Source organism: Protopterus annectens, chromosome 2.part1 (genome assembly GCF_019279795.1).
Source record: "Protopterus annectens isolate FY-2018-M chromosome 2.part1, PAN1.0, whole genome shotgun sequence".
Lineage (NCBI taxonomy): Eukaryota > Metazoa > Chordata > Ceratodontiformes > Protopteridae > Protopterus > Protopterus annectens.
Window position 1 is genome coordinate 1,137,326,071 of NC_056729.1, and position 21,880 is coordinate 1,137,347,950.

The window sequence follows — 21,880 nt, forward strand, 5'->3', positions numbered from 1 at the left end:
GCTGGAAAGTGTAAACATATTCTGCAGTATCCGTGTGTGAAACTGCAGTTTAGCGAGAAAGAACTGATGCAAGCTGGTAAAACTGAAACAGGAAGCTAAGGACAACAGAAGTCCAATTAAAAGACTTCATAAGGGTAGCTAGTTAGAGCTGGGAAAACAATCACTTAAATGCAAATGTGAAGCTGCACAATTGTATCAAGGGGGGACTGAATGTAGGAAAAAACCTGTTTAGTTATACCCTGGTTTCTGTAAAAATAATAATGATAATAATAATCTGGAATATATTTCTGAGCTAAAACCTGGGTGAAGTCAGCCAGTCTTGCTATACAAGGTGACTACAGCTATGTAAATTTGTTGTTTTCCAATCTGCCTGTATATTTTAATACTTACCACAGTACTTTGTAAGATAAAGCCAGCTAGGTTACATGGCTATTATAAGTTATAGTTTTCTTTTTATGCATTCTGCTCTTGAAACTGAATATTATTTTTTTTATTTTTTGTGTGACTATCTCTGAGTACATGTAAGCACCATACTGGCTTCTTTATTGTCTAAGTAAATAATTTTGAATTTATTCACTTTTTACGCGTTATGGCTGATATTTATCAATTATTTATCAATTATCTGAGCAGGGAATATTATGTAGCACTAAAAATTGCCATGTATAGTCCTAGTCTGAGTACTGATGTTGGAGGTCTACACACAGGGCAGCAGATCATATTCCTGTATGCAGCTAATGCCAGGTCATATTTGGTAAATCTGTTAGTGAATCATATTTGTGTGGACCTTTTCAACTTTATAATGTTGGCTGTTGCTGGTGTGAATTAAGAAACTATCACTCTGGTGACCATCACATATATTTGTTGGCAGTATAGTGGATCCAAGTACCATAGTACTTGTCCCTCACATAGCCATCTTGACATCTGGTTGGCAGTGACAGGACTCAAAGACCTTCATTATCACTTCAGTCACTACATAAGCCCCTCGGAGAGCAAGTACCTGCCTGCAAATATAATAGAAAGATTTAGTAAATGCAATTACAGACAGCTGGAAAAGATGCTGAAAAGAAGGTCAAAGACTTACTTACAAAGACATACATCTGGAGCATTTCTCCCCGGGCCTCTGCTGAAAATTGGCTTTGTTCCAAGTCGGACTTTCCCGGTTAACAAATGTTAAATAAAATAAATAAAAAAATAAAATAAAAAAGGTCAAAGATTGAGATGCATATTAAATTCCAAATTATGACTGTTAGCTGCAAATCAAATGTAGTATCTTATTCTCTGGCAGCTGAACATTACCATCTTGGAGTTAGAATCTTAGAAAATTAGCTGTAACAAAATGGTTAGGTCTCAGTGACAGAAGAGTGAGAGAAAGAGGGCATGTTTCCACCAACAGTGCAACTATAGAGAAGAGGACATACACTAGTCACTAGAGGAGCTCCTGCAAAGTTACTGAAGTAGGTCATGTTCAAAGCTTATGAGATAGATGGCATATACTCATAGCCATCTGCCAAGCCATGGCATAGCTGGGAAAAACAAAGATGGTGGGAAGAGTAAGTGGAAAGTAAATGAAGTTATTTGCATACTATATAAAGATAAGCTGTTAAACAGATATAGAGTATGAAATACCACTATAGCATTGGATTGGAAGCCAAAAAGGGAATTTAATAATTCATTCTCCATCTCAAATTAATTACAGAAGTATGGAAGGGAATAGAAAGGAAGGACAGTTAAGGATTTGATCCAATAATGACATGAGAGCATAGAGTTAGAAAAAGATGGAAAGAACGTAAAGGAGTTTAACAAGATTAGGCACAAATTAGGGCAAAGCCATAGTTGTCTCATAGAGTGCTCAGTGCTGCCTCCAGAGCTGAACCTCCTCTTCTCTGATATGAGGATAAAAAAGTCCACTTCACAATCTGAACCTCCTAAAATAAGAAGCTGCAAGAGCCTGATCAATACTAGTTGAAGAGCAACTTTAAAAAAATTGAGAGCTATAGTGGCTTGCTGCAACTTATACAATAACTAAGCTTTGAAGCAAATGCTTCATTACTGATGGCAATAACAGTATCTGAATTCATTTCTATACCAGTGGTCAGAAATTCCAGTATGGAAATGATGACTAATACCAAACTACTGACCAATCAGCATCTGTTAATTGTGCCCCATAGCACCTTGCACCTGGTGTGGCTTTCAACTTCACCCCCAACATAGCTTCATCTTCAGTATAACCAACTTATTGTGGCTCACAAAGTACTTAACCAACCTGAAAATATACCTGCTTTGAAAAGCATCATCTATCCCCACGCCAAACTCAGACCACTTCGCTCATCTATGAGACTTGTAGTACAAACCAGTAAATCCAACAGCTCAGCCAGGGACTCCATGTTTGCCAACTCTGTAGGCAAAACTTGGAACTCACTACCTGCTGACATTACAATACACACTACTCTATCTCAATTAAAGAAAACACGCAGTATTTCAAGACTCAATGGCTATGTCCTTGCTGCAAGCCTGACTAAATATTTGGTAACACTGGTGTACCAGTATTATATTGTTAATTTAAATCTACTGTATTGTAATTTAGTTAAAATAAGCATGTTAGATTATATAACTTTCACTCCATGTGGCTATTATACTGTGTTTAAATTGCTTGAAATTGTTCTTTATTGTGTATATTTCAGTTTTGCCTATATTACTTCCTTTGGAGATTTTCTCCCCGGAATCAGGCTTAGCAACCTTTTGTTAGATAAATATATATATATATATATATATATATATATATATATATATATATATATATATAGTGGTAGTAGCTGCTGGTTTACTGGCTGAAGAAGCCAGTCTTTCCATAATGACCACAGTGGTTCCATAGGTCTAGAGGGTGACAACTACTGTGCATCTGTACAATGCTAGCTCCAAAAGGAAGCAGAATGGTTATGTTTTTATTATGCTAGATTCTGTTTTTAGAATAATATTGAAAAATTGTGCAGGACATGCTAATGAAGTTTCCACTTCTAACTGTATTGCAGATGGCTAACATTATTCCTTCATGTATCAGCTGTATTGCAGTTCTGGCTTTGACCATTTCTATGTTTAGGCCATGTATTTGGTCAACTAAGGCAATACAAAGGCTATAGTACATCTGAGCCTCAATAAGGATTTTGATTTTGCTGCATGTCTGAGTATTTAGCAACCAAATGTCCAATATCCCAATGTCATTACCAAACACTGCATTTCTTGTCTGTGAGGTGAATACCTTAACCATTGTAACAAACCCACCTCAGACAGGTTGCAGATCATTCAGGTTCTGGTCGCAGATCATTCAGGATAAAATACTGTGACAATTCAGGTGTTACATGACTCATTGTTAACCTGGTTATTTTAGCATATTGCTCTTAGATATCGTGGAAAGAGTAAAATAGGGGCAATCTGTTTGCCATCTGCCTTAGGATTGCTGCATTTTTGACAATACAAGACTATTGTCTAGCAAGCCCTTCTGGTGTATGTAGGGGCAGCAGATAAGTGATGACTGTAATTTTAACAAAATAATGAAGGATATGCATGTTGGATGCACAACTGTAAACAATATCTGTGGCCTGCAATATGTAATCCAAAGGATGACAAAAGAAGAATAAGAGCTTCAGGTCATAATTATTCTTGGCTGAATCTCAAAGATGATTACATAATGGCAGTGGTTTAAGCTATTAGTATGTTAGGTTATTTAATAGCACAAACAGTCTAATTGTGAATCAGAGAAGTTATTTTATTGTACTTTTCACTGAAATTCCATCACACAGAATATCAATCCCAATTCTATAGGCAATATGAAGAAGCAGAAATATGTTGGTATTGATTATGCAGATTGATTAGAGGAGTGGATGGCCTATAATATATGGAGAGCTATGAGGAATGACTCTTGAGTTTTTGTAGTGTAAATCTTCGGTGAGAGTGAGAGAAGAAAATATGAGGTACACTATGGGCACAGCTCAATGTTTCGGAAATTCTAAAAGACTGGTGAAGTGGCATAGGTGACAACTGCAATGGACCTAGTTCAAGACTGGCTTATGAAAATCTGATTTCATATAGCAAGGGGCATGGATCTGGAATGCAATACTAGTCAGAATTGTGGAGTGCAGTTAAGCAGGTAGATTTGAGTGTAAGTGGTAACTGAGTAACTTGAGAAAGAAAAGGATTGATGCAACCACAAACAGACAACTTAAAAACACTTGGGTAGATGTTTTATGATATTGTTTATGCCCCCATGATTTTCCTACTATCAAACCTACAGCGTTCTTTTGTTTATCTATTTCATCCATGAGATGAAAGCTAATCAGACCATTTGTTCCCATTCCAGGAAAAAAAATAAGCTTTGGAAGTCTGTCATCCCGTCATCCATCAGATTTGTTTTTGCTTGGTCCTAACCCCATCACCATATTGGTAGCACGTACAACTCATAATACGAGCCACTGTACATGCAAAATACTAAGTGTTCCCAGAGTTCACTGCTTGGCAGGCACACTTTCCATCACAATTCAGATGAAGTTTATATTTCACCTAAATGCTTAGAGGCACTGACTCTGTAAGTTGTCAGCACATTAGTGGAGCTTGCCATATCCCTGCCATCCAGAGAGGGCAATCTGACATCTTCAGTACAAGTGGGACTGTCTGGAGATTAGACATAGTTTTATCCATCTATACTAGGCTTTACAGATAACATATCTTTTTCTTTCCGCATTTTGTATGTTTATAAGTAGCCACAAACCTGGCCCTGTCAGTCCACATTAAAATTTAACATCTATGAGTAACCAAATGATGATGGATATCGACTTCATGAAATTTTGCAGGCTATTGTATTTTCTTTACTAAAGGTAAATATTGCCAAACGAGATGCAGGAAAAGAAAAAATGCACAGTAACACAGATTAGTTTTGAAAAATGTTATGTCTTTAGTAGATTTTGCAGACTATAAAACAACATTTTTTATGAATAGCTATGAAATGGTCAAATATGAGATGAAAACCAATTTAGTGCTTACACGTGTTTCCTTTATTCTTAAAAGGACCTATAATATATGTGGACATCTCTGCTGTGCTCTCCATCTTGTTCAGACATGTAATTAATAACAAATTTAGAATATATAGAAGCACACATATGTGTCTTGTGTATCATTACGCTCACATATTCATCTCAGTGCTACAGGTCATAGACATTAGGCAAGTCCTTGGGAAGAATCTAAACCTCATGTATTCTTGCTTTCTTCTTCGTCCTTTTTTTTTTGCGAAGTGATAACATGTAACTGATATTCTAAAAATATCCACTTAAAATATTACAAAGATTTCTTAGCTTGACCTGGGGCAAAGGCATCATCTGTGCTTGCAATTTAAATGATTCCATGGATGTTCAGCAGGCTTTTTTACAGTTTAATATATGTGAAACCTTTCTTTGAAATTGTATGAAATGAATACCTAAGGCAAATCTGTAAACCAAACATTCTGTTTATGATTATTTTACTATTTTACATGAAGCTATTTAAACCGTCGTGTACATCCACAAAGGCACACAGGGCAATCAAACATACACACACATACGTACATACACACACACACACACACACACACACACACACACACACACAGCAAAGCATATACATGTATGTCATTGCAGTTGCCTAGATAGCACAATGTTCAATAGTTGTTCACAAAGTCTGTTGGGTTACTACTGTCTGACAAAAAGAAATTTATACAACATGGTTAGTATAGAAAACTACTTCTCCCAGATTTTCTCTGACATTCACAAAGGATTCTGAGGTCAGGTCACATGTTCTGATTTCACTTGTTTCATGATCTCCAGCATTCAGTCTGCACTTTATGAGATCAGTCTGCTTCTTTTCTAATCTCCATTTCAGATTGTATCTCCAGTGAATCAAAATGAATATAAGTTATAAAATGCAATGGACCCTTGTTTTATAGTTATACTTTACAGAATGAGCCTTTTGACTCATTTGAATGGTTGCATTTTCCAATTTGATTTTCACCACCTGCTAGCATATAACATAATAATATCACAGGAAAAATAACCAGTTCTCCTTTCTTTTGTAAATCTAAATTCCATAATGCAGTCACAGCTCATTACGGACCAAGGTATGACTGTAGTTCTGGGCAATGAAGCCAAATCCAGATTATTCCCTTTAGGCATTTAAATGAATATTATATGGGAATTTATTTTATCGCTTAAGTTTTGTGCTCTCAAGGATGACATTCAGAGCATATATGCCCCATTTTCATCTTCTGATACAAGCATTGCCCATTTCATGCACAAACAGCAAGAAAGATGATTTGTTGAAAACCTGTTATATGACAAGTTTTATCTAATTTGTTTGCAGGCAAAACATGTTTTATATTTGAATTTCCTGTATTAAAACTTGCCAAAATAATGATAGAGTGGGTTTATAGAAAAGTTACATTAAAATGATAATAAGCACTTGTTTTTTTTTAATGATGTGTTTCTAGAAAGAACTTCACTATACGTTATACAGAACCACTGTATCTGAAATACTAAAAGAGTATTTAAAATGATGTAATTTACAATAATAAGCCTTGTAGGTACTGCAGACTATGGATAGTTTCTAATCAGAAAACTCGTGTCATTACTAATCCCTGATGTTCAGAAGCATGCCTTATGCAGCTTCACAATGACTAACACAATTAGGCAAGTTAGTGAGACATGGCTCAAAACTAATTATCAATTAGCTAGGAAGCAATTAGCATCTTGACAATCATATAATTAAAAAAAATTCACTTGTACAAATAGCACTGGCCATGAATTGTGTACTGCAACTGCTGGTATGTAATACTTGAATACCAGTAGCATACGTGTATCATTCATGTACCCATGCATGTCCACAGGCATGGCACGTGGCTATAATAACTGAGAGGCATAATATGTGATTTCTATGAAAGTCCCTGTTAGTTTTATTCATATAAATGGGGAGGAAATGGAAGAACAGGAAAGTCAAAAGAATGAAGAGCAAGCAGAAGAACATAGAGAAAGACCTAGGGGAGGAAAGAATGGTAGGGGTGGGGAGAAAGGATATATCGTTTTTTGGGACAGGTGCCTATCTTTTTTTTTTTTTTTTTTTTTTTAATAAGGATAGAAGGGAAAGGATTTAAGGTGAAGGTGAAAGAAGAAAAGTAGGTTTAAGAATGGAAATGGAGACAGACAGATAAAAACATAAAGACCAACAAGGGAGGTGCAAACAGAAATCTGGGGATACAAGGGATAGACAGAGGAGGGACAACTGTTTATTGGGTAGACTGGATTGAATTGCAAACAGGGGAGTGAGGTGAAATGCAAGAAAAGGGAACACCATGATGGGGCTATAGTGGGTTGAAAGCTCACTTTCACACTGCTCAGGGCAGCAGCCAGTCAGAGGTCAGTTCTATGTATTATTAACCTCTTGGTTAGGTCCTTCCTCTGTTGGCATGCTAGGCAGTACCAGACAATGGCACAACTCTGCTAGTCCCATAGGAATATTCTCTACATGGACAATACAGGCATCAGATGGCTGGTCCATCAGTGCAATCAACACCTTCTCCAACTCCTACCAGGTTGCATACTAGGACTTACAGAGGCCACTTTAGTGAACCACCTATGGAAGCAATCAGGAAGCCCTCTAGGTCAACCTTCACTGGATGACCTATGTCACCTCATGGAGAGGCAGCCTTGGGGATAGCTGCAGATTGCGGACCAAGCAGGAGAAGGCAGGGCAGGACAACAACTGCTGCACCCAGGAAAAAGTTGTGGTTGACAATGCATAAAATAGTAACAGAAATGGAGAGAAATAAAACCATTAAATACAAATATGAAGGAGGGATATTAAGAAGCCTTAGTAACATGTTTTTGTCTGACTGTCAGAAATACAGAACAAATTTGTGACTCTCACTGCATAAAACAGTAGCAGAAGTGGAGAGAAATAAAATTACCATCAAATAAAATATAAAGGAAGGATAACAAGAAAGAGACAGAGAGAGAAAGCATACTATAGTGTCATGTTTGTTTCTGACTGTCAGGAATACATAAACAAGCTGTGACTGACAATATGTAAAATAGTAACAGAAATGGAGAAAAATAAAACAACTATCAAATAAAAATATAAAGGAGGATAATGAGAGGCTCCCTATCGAAAAGCAGAGTGCTGACAAGCTGGAAAAAAAACTATGAGAGAAGAATCAATCTCAAACACATTTTTCTCCCTTAAACTTCTTTTTTGCAGAGTGCAGGCTACCAAGCACTCCCTGATGTGTGGGGGTAAGTCCCCCCAAAACTTACATACACCACCTCTAAGATCACCAAACCTTGGAGAGAAGGAAATATAACCAAACCCAAACCACAGTGGCCACAAGGAGATGAAAATCTATAAAATTAAAACTGCAATTTTAGCGTCAAACACTTTTGATATGCTTTTGTAAAATAGATTTCAGAAATCTGTTTTAGTTGCAGTTTTATTTTTATAGCTTTTCATCTTCTTGTGGACACTGTGGTTTGGTTTTGGTTATGTTTTATTATACCACATTAGTGTGATTTGGTTTGTGTTTTTAGAAAAGGAAATATTCTGAGAAATGTCCATGTCAGACTTAGTATATGTTAGTCCATTTTACTTAGCATTTAGTCTCCTTGTTTTGAGACTTACTCTAGTGGGTCCTAACATTTCAAAAGGAAACCATAATGAAAAAGACAGCGACAGAAAATGTATACCATGATTTCATGCTTGTGTGTGATTGTCAGATAGGTCAGTTGCTTCATAAGTATAAAACATTTGTTAGGCATGCAGTGGTAATATGGAGAGCAAGCATGACAATGCATAGTACTAGAGATGGTGCTATTGCAGGAAGTAGGTTTAAAGAGCAGTCTTACCCATGCCTCTAGGGAGCATTTTGGGAAATTATACATGTATTGTGCTCATGAAAGGTAGACGTAGATCTCTGTATGGAAATGTCATGTGGTAAAGAGGCAAGTAAGCGCTAGGTAAACATGGTCACCTGTGCAGAATATGCAGGACAGCATGTTTTCCATGCCAGTGAGATATGCTAACAGTAGCCAGTGCAGTGCCATTAAAATGGAAATGTGGAAGGCAAGTTTGAAGGATGTACACTAGTCTTTGTTACAAGACAGAGTAGTCATAAAGGTAACATGCCATGGGTATGAATTATAAGCGATGCAGCCATGAGCATTTTGTGGGATAGTGTATGCAGAATATGTGGAAATGTGACTGTTGCTCTGTGTATGGCTGCCATGGTATGTGGCAGCTTACTCAGCATGTCAGTTAACCAAAAACCTTGGAGATGTCTTCATGCTTGTCAACTGGCATGATGTAAGGACATGCCATCCATTACTAGCAACTAGCTATATGTTCCCTACCTTGAAAATATGTTCACCACTAATGTAGTGTGTCGGTCAGTACCTTTGCCTGTCAGAACAGTGCAAGTGTACCAAGAGTGATTTATTGCTGCAAGCAGAGGATGTTATAAGAAAGAAGAACATAATTTAGGAAGTACTCTGCTGTGACATTAACATCAGGCTGTAGTAGTTACAGCTATGTTACATACCCCTGGAAGTAATTAATAATGTATGCAAATAATATGCTGCTTATGCAATCCTCTACTAGCCACTCTGACCTGCAAACCAAATTACAGGACAATTTCACTTAGTTATGCACCTGGGCCAGCACTAACAAATTACTAATTAACCCTAAGAAAACCAATGTCATTGTGTTTGGTTTCTCCAATAAATTACCTGCTATTCCTTATATTTTCTTAACAGATCTTATTGGGAACATAGGGCAACATAATATCTAATGTTACTGAATATAGGTGCCTAGGCCTAATACTTAACCCTATTCTTTTCTTTACCACACATACAGATTTTGTAACTAAAAAGTCCGTGCTCTATTAAAACTATGTTACAAGATCAGTCTCCTCCTTTCATATGCTGCTTGTAGGACCATTGCTAAAAACATTTTAATACTCAACTTCAATATGGCCTTCCTTTTCTCATTAATCATTCCACCCACAATAGTCAAAGAATACAGACTGCTGAGAACAAAATCTGCAGATTCATTTTATTACCAGACCCTCAGATGCACCATTGCAGTTTGCTAAAAAATCCAGAATAGCCATCAATGCCTCATAGGGCCTCTAATTTGCAAGGAGCTAAAACACAGTCACCGCACCCCTTTAAGAGTGAAACTACCTTTACAAGACATCCTTTATGTACTCATAAGTACATAGGACAGCAATTTCTCAATAGTACATCCTCTATTCAAAACTGTTGTAGGTGAGACACCCTTGTCTGGCACCATCCTGCCAACTGACATCAAAAACCTGAGAGCCATTAAAAGCTTTAAATATGCTCTTAAAGTGCATCTCTTAACTATCTACCTGTATCCACTACCATGACAATCGTTAAATAATTTATCACTGCATATCATGAATAATAGAATACATTTAAATCTTTCTCAGCCTCTTAATGTGGCATCTTATACACAAATATTTCACATGCATATATGAGTTTATGTATTATATATATGATTGCATTGTATTTTATGCATATCTTAGCTTGCATTTTGTAGATATATTTTTTCTCATGCAATAGGGCTGCGGTGATGCAGCAGTTAGCATTGTCGCCTCACAGCAAGAGGTTCTCCCATTCGATTCTCGGCTGGAGCGCCTTCTGTGTGGAGTCTGCATGTCCTCCCCGTGGTCGAGTGATGCTAAAAACATGCAGGTAGGTGCGAGCGTGAATGGGCATGCCTTCGTTGAAGGTTGGGCATTGGGTTGGCAACTCGGCACTGTAAAAATCCACTGCCAATCATGAGCGGACCGGAGTTCCGCTGTGGTGACCCTTAACTGGGAAAAGCCGAAAGATTTTTTCTCAATGCACTTTGATGGGATATTTTAATCTCTCCCTGTCTGTATTCAATCTTACTATGGGCTCATTTTGTATATAATATTGTTGATTGAAAGACTGTGATATATTATCTGTTCTTTGAGCACAGGTCATAGCTGGAAATGGTCAATAAACCAATCCACTTACCCGGTGAATTTTATTACTTTATTTGTTTATCTTACATTTGTTTACCAGGATTATCCACTGGTCTGACAATAATTAGTCCCTTTTCAGTAGAGGCCCAGGGAGAAAAGCTCCACAATTAACATGACAAACAATAAAAATGTCAAAAATAAAACAATACAGAATAGGTACACATAACCTTAGCCTAAAACTTACTAGTAATAGAGTAAAATAATATATACAAAATGTTTGAAGACATGCTCATACACAGTAAGAAAGAAAAAAAAAAAAAAAAAAAGGTAGCAGTGAAAAGTACAACAGGTGTATAATTGCATTTAAAACATATCAAAATAGCAAATAATTGCAAGAGTTAATATCTTAAATAAGTATAGATAAGATTTTCAGAAAAGTGGGTAAAATAGTTCAGAATTAGACTGGGAGTGAAAAAACATAAGCCAACCAATTTGGGTATAGCAAGTGGTGAATAAGGTATATGTTATTTAACAGCAGTAGCAGTACTGATAGTAGATGTGACATGGAAATTGTGCTGATGGAAAAGAATGATTGTAAGATTGAGACAAAGTGGATGATATGTGAGCTTGGAGAGGTACAGCACAGGAGTGAAATTAATTAGTCCAGGGGTAGCAAACTGAAAAAGTGGGCAGAAGTAATACTATGAAAGCATTATTGGAAATAGAGAGCCTAGAGTAATTGTCAGAGCAGTTTGGTAATAGACTGACAGAAGTACCGAAGAACAAATGTAATAAAAACTGAGAGGGTAGTTTGCAAGTGGAGAGGGTGAGAGGGGAGTGGAGGGTCAGGTAGGTTTTAGTGAGGGGATAAAAGGAGAAAGCAAGAGGGAGAAATTTTGGAGAAGGAGTTAGAGAGAATGTTTGAGAAAGAGAGTGACAAAAGGGAGGTAATAGAGAAGGGATTAATTATTCAGGATTGGTGCAAGAGCATAGCCATTTATTTGTAAGGTGTTCTTTCAAAAGTGTTTTAAACTAATGCATTGTTAGCATTGTTGATTGTTTGGGGTATGGCATTTCAGATTTTGGAAATCTTGTTTGATATGAGGGAGTCACCATGGTAATTGTTGGATTTAGTTACTTCTACAAGTAGTTTGTTGGTTTTCTTAGGGACCACTTGGTGCTATAGGGTTAATCAGGTCTTTTAGAGCTATGCAGTTGGAAGGGTGGACAAAAACATATATGTGAAGTTTAGTTGGTTAAACGTTAGTAGATTTGGAAGTTCCAGCCATTTTAAATAGTGTAGTGAGTTACAATGGTGTGATCTGTAGGCGAGGCCAGTGGCAAATTTTGCCATTTTGTTATAGCAAGCATCTTATTTTGGTCTGTTTTCCTAAGATTAGTGAGTATTGGTGAGGCATAAAGCAGGGAGGAGAGTAAGTGTTTGTTGGCTATGGATTTTTTGGTGGCATTAGTGAGGAAAGGTATGACCCTACAGAGTGACCCTAGTTTGATGTGTACCTTTTTGATGGTAATAGCTGTGTTTATCAAATCTGAGATTATTATTGATAGTAAAACCAAGGAATCTGGTGTGTTCGACAGGTTCAAGTTTAGTGTTGTTAGTGGAGTGGATGATGAAGATAGGCTGTAGATAGTGATATTTTTTGTCAGTGAAGAGCATGAGTTTAGTACTGGGTTTCAGGACAAGTTGGCAGTCGGAGAAGAAATTTTCAATGTCAAGTAAGGCTTTTTGAGTATTTTTATTTTATTTATTTTACATTTGTTGACTGGGCTAGTCTAGCTGGATATATTTCCATTTTCAGTAGAGGCCCGGGGAGAAAAGCTCCACACAGATATACAAAGTATAAAATATTGTTACATGGTGAAAAAGGATTAAAAAAACAAAATAAAAACAGGTAGTTAATACATTCTTGAGATAAAAACACTTGAGAAAAGTTACAGTAAAACAGAGTAAAGTTTAAGAGAGCTAGAACAGATATAATACAGTAAGAGTTATGTACAATAGATAAAAACACTTGAGAAACAGTACAGTGTGCGGAATATAGCTTAAGACAGCTCAAAAACAGAATAGTAAGAGTTATGTACAATAGATCATATGACATAGAATTATTTAAACACTAAGTTGATTAGAGTTTAAAAAGAGTCAGTCTTATTTACAAGTCAAAAGCATGTAGAAGTTTGGAAGTATGGCAAGAAGAGGAAGAAAGAGGGGTGAAGAGGATGGTTAGTCAGGGTTACTACAAGGGCATAGCCAGTGCATTTGGAGGTGTTTTCTAAGTTTTTGTTTAAAGAGTGGCAAGGATGTAGTTAGAGTTAGTTCAGTGGGTAGTAGGTTCCAGTGTTTTCCTGCTGTGTTGTTAAACAGAGAGTCACCAGCTGCATTATTAGACTTTGTTAAGCTGGCAAGAAGTTTGCTAGAAGAACGTAGGGAGTTCAGATTATTATATGGGACTATGAGTTTTGAGAGTATAGGGGTATTATTGGGTTGGTAAAATATCTTGTGGGCAATTGTGAGTTGGGGGATAATCAGATGGTTTTGGAATTCGAGCCAATTTAGTTGTCTAAGATTTGAACAGTGATGGGTTCTGAAGGGATTGCCAGTAGCGAATCTAGCAATGTTATTATAGGAGGTTACTAATTTGTTAAGGTTGGTTTTCTTAAGGTTGGTAAATATAGGTGAATCATATAGGAAGGTTGAGATTAGATGGGAGTGAGCAATCTTGGCTCTGGCTGCTGAAGTTAAAAAGGGTTTTATTCTGTATAAGGAGCCTATTTTTCTGTTTACTGTTTTAATGGTATTGTTTATATGGTAATCAAATGAGAGATTATTATCAATGGTTATTCCTAGAAGTTTAGTGGTAGTGTCAGGGAAAATAACAGTACCATTATTTGAAGAGATTGAGAAGTCTAAGGGGGAAGACCTAGTAGTGGGTGTAAAGAGAAGGAGTTTTGTTTTTTAGCATTAAGAAGGAGACAGCATTTGGTAAACCATGTTTCTACAGTGTTGAAAACATCTTGAGTAAGAGAATATAGTTCAGATGGAGAGGTTGATGAGCATATTAGTGTAGAGTCATCTGCATATTGAATACAAGTGGCTTGTGGAATTGCTACATGGAGATCATTAATAAATAAGGAGAAGTGGTCCAAGAATAGAGCCCTTAGGGACCCCAATGATAACAGGTAAAAAAGATGAGACTTGATTTTCCCAGAGGACTGCTTGTTGTCTATTGCTGAGGTATGATCTGAACCATTTTAAGGTCAGAGAATCAAAGGAAAGAGATTCCAGAATATTGATTAAGAGGGTATGGTTAACCATGTCAAAAGCTTTAGAGAGGTCAATGAAGAGTGCAGATGAGAGGAGGTTTTTGTTACAGTTTCTATTGATGGTATCTGTGAAGGATAGAAGGGCAGTAGTGCTATTAAGTTGTGTTGAGAGAGATGGCATAGAAGTTGTTTGTGAATGCCTTTTTCCATAATTTTTGCTAGGGGTGATAAGACAGCAATTGGCCGATAGTTAGAGTAATCATTAGAGTTCCCGCCTTTATGTAAGGGGATAATGTGGGAGATTTTCCAAATATCTGGGATGGTTCCTTCTTGGATTGTCCTATTTATAAGGATAGTTATAGGGTAAGCAATTTCCTTAGCTGCTTTTTGGAGAAATTGGGAAGGAAGTTGGTCAGCAGATGGAGTGCATGGCTTAAGTTTTAGAATAAGTTTATAGATGAGAGAAGTAGAGATGGGTTGTAGTTTGAATTTCGAGAAAGAGTGTGGTAAGTCGATGGGAATGCTGGAGTTGTCTGAGATACGTTGAGTAGCTAGAGATTGTATAGTGTCAGTAAAGAAAGAGTTGAAGGTATTGGCAGTTAGATGGGGAGTATTTGGATCTGCATCAAGTGGGGTGGGTGTTCGGGAGTTACCTGGGGAAAGGAGCTTATTAATGCAAGACCAGAACTGTTGGGGATTAATTTGATGAGTTTGCTGAAGTTTACAATAGTAATTTTTTTTTATCTGTAAGTATAGCTTTTTTTGTGCTGTTTCTAAGCTGCCTAAAGTATAGGTGATCAGAGCTATTTCTATAGGTTCCCCATTTAGCCCAGACTTTGTTCCTAAGTAGGATTTGATTCCTAGTTTCATTTGAAAGCCATGGGGCTGGGTTAGACTTCATTCTAATGGAACGTTTGGGAGCATGCTTATCCAGGATAGATAAGAATGCAGTGTTAAAATACTGTACTGCCTCTTCAAGTGGGAGGGACTTTAATGGGTTCCAGTTGTATGCTTTAAGGTCAGTTTGAAATAATTCTGCCTTAAAGTGTTTGGTAGAGCGTGCTGTTCTAATGGTGAGGAGGTTTGGGAAGTCTTTCTTTTCTCTAGTAATGTAGGTCAAGGAATGATCACTTACATCATCAGGCAGGGTTCCTACTTTGTAAGATTGTTTCACTTTGTTTATGAGTATCCAGTCTAAGGTACTCTCTTTCTTGTTAGGTTTGTTAATTCTGGTTGTAGAGGATATAGTTTGGGTAAATCCATGGAGGTTAATATGAGAGGTAGGATTTTCAGCACTAACACTTTTCCAGTCCATGTTAAAGTCACCTAGTATTATTGTTTCTTGGGGGTAAGTAAAAGACAGCCAGCTAAGAAATGCCTCAGTTGTAGTGATATTATTTCCGGGTGGTATGTAAATGCAGATAATGTATAAAGATTTGTTTATGTTGATTTGAAGCTTAGTAATGAGGATTTCTGCGTTGCTATCCTGGGTTGGATTAGATGGGAGGGTAGAGATATGAAGTCCATTTTTAAATAGAATTGCTACTCCACCTCCTTTACGTTTTGTTCGGTCTTGTCTCACTATGTTATAGCCTTGGGGAATAATTTCATTATCTTTAGTTTCTGGTTTCAACCAAGTCTCAGTGAGGCAGAGGATATCAAAGGAGTGAATATCTAAGAGGGCATGAAGGTGCGCTACTTTATTATTGATGCTTTGGATATTAAGATGCCCTATTTGGAGAGAGCTATTGAGATTAGGGTGAGTTGTTTGGATTGTAGGGTTGGTAGGGCCAGGGTTGGGGTGGACGTCGCCATCTTTCAAGGTGGGATTATTTAGTTTTGTTCCTGAGTTGTATGTAAGGTAGGTTAACAGTTTTGTTTTTTTTTCTGAGGGTAGGTTAAGTTTGATGTGGGAGCGTCTATGGTATTTGGGTAGTAGGTAACTGGGATTGGAAGTTATGTTAGAATGTCTATCGAAGGATATATATGTGTAGATTGCAGTTTGTTTGTGAGAATGGTTAAGATGGAAATAGTGCAGTTTTTCAAGGGAGGTAAGAAGGTAGGTTGAGATGAGAGTAGTTGAGAGTATGATTGTAAGTGTTAGCTTGGTTAGATTAGGGAGAGGCATCTTAGAGAAGTTTGTAAAATAAGAGTAGTTTGAAGGAGTTCAGGGAAAGAGCATGCGGAGTATATAAGTGAGGAGTCATCTGCGTATTGGACTATGTTTGCATGATTGGAAGCCAAGTGGAGTTTATTTGTGAAAATGGTGAAGAGTAGAGGACCAGGTATGGATCCTTGGGGAACACCAATAGAGATGGGTAGAAGAGAGGAGAGTTCACCTTGCTATTTTACTGCTTGTCTGTCAGACTGTCAGTTTTTAAACCAGTGAAGAGCTGTGAGGGAAAGGTTTAAGGAGGCTAGCTCATTAAGCAGTTTCTGATGTGAGATGGCATTGAAAGCTTTAGATATATCGAGAAAGATGGAGGATGCAAGTTGTCCAGAATTTCAAATTTGATTGATTGAGTTGGTAAAGCTGATAAGTGCAGTAGTGGTGCTGTCTTTTGTTCTAAAACCATGCTGAGATGAGGCTAGGAGATTATTTTTTTGTTAGGTAATCAAGTAGTTGTGAGTGGATGCATTTTTCAAGGATTTTAGCTAAAGGGGAAAGTATGGCTATTGGACGGTAGTTAGTAAAATCTGTGGATGTTCCACCCTTATGCGGAGGTATGATGTAAGAGAATTTCCACAGCTTGGGAATATATTGTTCTTTTACAGACTGGTTTATAAGGATGGATATGGGGAAGGTGATGGCTTCTGATGCTAATTTAAGGAATTCATTAGGGAGCTGGTCAGCGAGTGATGATGGTGAACAAATAATAAATAATTAAATAAATAAACAGGTATATGTTCCCTACTCTGAACGTACAACATGGCATGTGTGTGTTAGTGCTTTTGCCTGTCTGAACAGTGTGAGTTTGTCCAGAGAGATGTATTGCGGCAGGCAGAGGATGTTATGAGAAAGAACATAAGTATAATTTAGGAAGTAGTTTGCTGTGACATTAACATTAGGTTGTAGTAGTTACAGTTATATTACTTACATCTGTGCCTAGAGAGTCACTCCATTCGCTTTCAGAAGAGGAGCTTATTCTCCTCAGTCACACAAGAGCTGAAAAGCAGTGAAGAGAATGAAAAAACACAGGAAAATATATCCTGCAAGGCCCTTTTCTAGTTTTGCATTACATTACACTAAAGTGCAGCTTTTTTGAATACTTACTGTACAACTCAGGAACAATGTTTCTGACCTCTTCTTTGCATTCTTGCAGAAGGTCAAGGTGGTGTCTGTCAAGGTCACTGTAGGAGTGCCTGCACTGTTCACCAGAGTGGGCAATGTCAGTGCCAGACATCTACCTTATACTCTGGCCCATCATAGCAGTCCACAAGCAGGTGCTCTCTATGACCTCTACACATAAGATACAATATTTCAGATTCTTTAGAGCACAACTTAGAGCCCTGCCACCTGCAATGGCTTCAGAAATGGTGGCCTCAGGTTTATTTTCTTGCACAATACAGGTGCAGTAGATAGCTGCTGGGGTACATGAAGACCAAAAAGATGCAGACTATTCACTGTTCACTTCTATGCTAGCTCTGTGCACCTTTCCTTACAGGAATGTAACTAAAATATTAGAGTAAGTTTCCTAGAATAATATCTCATGACCCTCAACTGCTACACAATGCATCAAGCATCCTGTCTTACTAGACTGTCCAGCAAGTCTTTCAGAACATTACACCTGGCTTTTCATGAGCTAGATCTATGTATGCACTGCAAATAATCTTCATCCTTTTTTCTAAACCTTTCTCATCCCTTCATGATCAAGTCACCAATACCTATAATAAACCCTTCCCTCACCTGCACCATTAGACAAAAGCAAACTAACAGGTGCAGTTTTGTTAGGTAAAAATGTCTTTGGCGTTATAGATCACATCTTATTAACCAGTGCCTCTTATTTGACATCCTCATAATAGCCTGTCATAAGACAATAAAGCATCTAAATAACACAACCTTTAGAGACAAAATTCACAAAGCAGATTCTAAAGGAATATACTACCAGTAGGACCTCCCAAAGGCCATACTGTTCACGCAATCTATTCACTTCTTTTCACACAATTTAGTAACCTTTCGTCCGTAACATAAAACAATTATTTTATATACAGATTACCTGGCCTGCTTTGGTAATGCTCTCTCAAATTCCAGCTTATTTTTTTCATAGAGGCGATATTTAATAAGACTTGCATATTGCCAACTTTTCCAACAGCTAGCCCAAGAAAATATGCTAGAAAATTTGACGGATGTAAAAATAGAGATGTTCCAGTGTGACATAACATTAGGAGAAGATATAATAAATGACAAGTTAATCCAAGCTCGGATGCTACAGCTAAACTGTACAACCGATTTAGAGCTGCAATGCAGAGAGGGACTGGATTAAGGGGGTACAGGATTTCCATTTGACAGCTGTATACTGGCATTACACCACCATCAAAAAACATATACATGTCATTCACACTGGGGGTCTGCTCTGATTCAAATTTGTTTTTCTTGTATGCTTACTTGGTGTTTAATTGAATAGGTAGAGCAGTTCAAACTAATCTTTACAAACCTATGACTTGGGTCACAAGGCAAATGGAGCTGCAACCAGCTAAGGATATCTATAATATAAAGTGCAAATAAAACACGGTTTTACAAAGTACAGCTGATATACACTGCATGCAAGGAACATACCAGGAGAGAGATTAGCTAATAGACATTTATTCAATGCACAGCAATTCAGAGAGCACAAAGCCAAACTGCAGAAAGACCAGTGTCAAAATGCCAAATGTCAAACTTCTAACAGCATACATGGCTCAAGCATAAAATATTGAATGTCAGTGTGTAAAACATAAGGAAATACCAGATGCCAACAATATCAGACTTTTACTTTGCATCACTATAAAACTTGACAACACTTGTAAACTTGTAAAAGTCATTCTGACCAGAATTTCACCATAACTTCAAATTACAATATCTCTGTACTGCTTCAAATATGCTTATGAAAATTTTTGGACAAGATCCCTTGATAATTCTACTTTCATTCTGTTCTGCACATTCATCTTTGCACTTTTTAAGAGATTAAGCATCAGGATATCAGAAATAGTCACGTCTCCCAAATATGCATTATTTTGCCATAACAGAAAAAAGATAGAAAATAATGCTTTTTTTGGAAAAGAGTATTATTTTTATTCTCATTTAATAAGAAGACACAATTACACAACACGACACAACATCCAAATCTCTACATCAGACTACTGCTGCTACCCAGCAATAAAAAAAGAAATTCTCTGTAACTGTACAACAGCATTATAGCAAATTTCTCAGAATAATATAACATAACCTCAGATGCAAAATTTACTTTGGTTGTTTCAGCTGTTAAACACATACACAACTTTTTCTACTTGTAATGCAGTTTCTGACCAAGAGTGCGAACTGGATGGCGGATCATAGTTTGTGTCAAAACAAATTCTATATTAAAGAGAAACACATTGGAATTTTACTTTTGAAGTATTAATTCAATAATGAACTATTTGGGCCCACTATCTTTCACAGAGTACTAAGGAGTACTTCACAATAGCACCCCTAATGGAAATGGGAAAAGAGTAACAGAAAATGTCAGACTGAGGTAACAAAGGCAAGCAAGCCACTAGCTCGATTCCTATCTCAGAGTTTCCAGTGTAGCAAACCTCTGAATTTGATTCCTCAGCTTTAGCCAATTTAAAGACTATCATTGTACTGTGACATGTTACAGCAGAATATATCCTGAAATCAATTTGCACCAACTCCTTTTGGCACTTTCCAAAATTAAAAACACTACTTCCTTGGGTTCTGACAATATCCTTGGATGCCTACTGAGAAGTGTAAAATCCCACTTAGCAGAACCCCTCCATCAAGTCTTTGACTTGAGTCTGTCCACTGGTTACATCCCTAAGAGTAGAGAATGTCAGGTGTGGTGCTCTTGCATAAAGGTTCCCTCTACTGACCCTGGGAATTACAGGCCTGTTAGTCTCACATGTATTATTTGCAAGGCTTTGGAACATATTATAACTTTATTAATAAACAATGATATGGGTGACCTTGTATCCATGGGTAAACATCTGTTTGGTTTTGTAAAAGACAGGTCATGCCTGCTCAACCTGGTTCAGTTGTATGAAAGACTTACCGAGGCAATGGATAATGGTCATACAGTCCACACTGCTTATCTAGACCATATCAAGTCCTTTGACACTATCCCCCATGCTGGGATTATTGGCAAACTTTCCTAACTCAACAGTCACCCATATATAGTTTGCCAGATTGATAATTGGCTGTCTGACATAACCTGTCTGATTAAGGTCGGGGATATTTGCTCGAAAGATGTCACTCTTGTTGTTTCCCAAGCATCTGTCCTGGGTCCCCTCTTTTTTGGTATATATTTCTGTAAAAGCCACTACCTAGAGATTTTGGCTAACTAAGTTTGCTGATGATTGCAAACTGGGGTGGTTATCAAATCCCATTCTGATATTCATGCTGGACGAAACAACTTCTTGTACTATCAGTAATGGGCTTATCATTAACACCAAGAAATGCAGCATGGTTTTCTTTGATAACTCTAACATCAATACTTCTTAACATACAGATAACATTCCACTTAAGTCTGACACAGTCATCAGGGGCTTCAGTATAATGGTGATAACAGACTTTCCTTTGACCACCATGCCTCTGTTGTGGTCAGAAAATCCTTCTGTCTTGTACAGATTATTCTTCATGGCATTACCTTAAGTCCAAAGAAGTTATAATCCACCTTTATTCATCCCTTACTAGGTCCATCAGTGAATATAATGCACCCCTTAGCATGTACCTTACCAAACACCTAAACCATTTTGAGAGAACTCAAGGTTTCCTCATCAAAAAGACCTCAGGCCTAGAGGGGGCATGGCCAAGATGCCAGTCTGATAGCATCAAAAATCCAAAGCTCTGCTTAGATTTTAATATCCTGACAGGAAATATACTTTAATTTTTAGAAAAATCTAATAAAAAGTATACTAAAGGTTAGATTAACATAGACTCTTTATTATTTTCTAAAAATGAATACATAGTCAAGAGAATGTTTTAATTATTCCTGTCAAGAAGTCCTCTACTGGAGATCTCAAGATGAGCAACTCGAAGAACCCACACCAGGAGAGTGCAGTGAAGAAAGAACTACATTTTATAATAACAAACATCCAAGAACTGTCACTAAAATGGACAAATGTGAAAACAAAATGGATATTATCAAACAAGAATGCAGTAAGCAACTGTAACTTCTAAATGGAATTGTAAGAAAACAATCTGAACAGATTCTTGCCATAGAGGAAACAATAACTGCCTAGATACTAGAGTGACAGAAAATGAACATCACAATGAATTTCTTCTGAAACAAAACACCAGGCTGATTGAGAAACTGGAAGACCTTAAAAGTAGATCAAGGAGGAATAACATAAGAATATATGGAA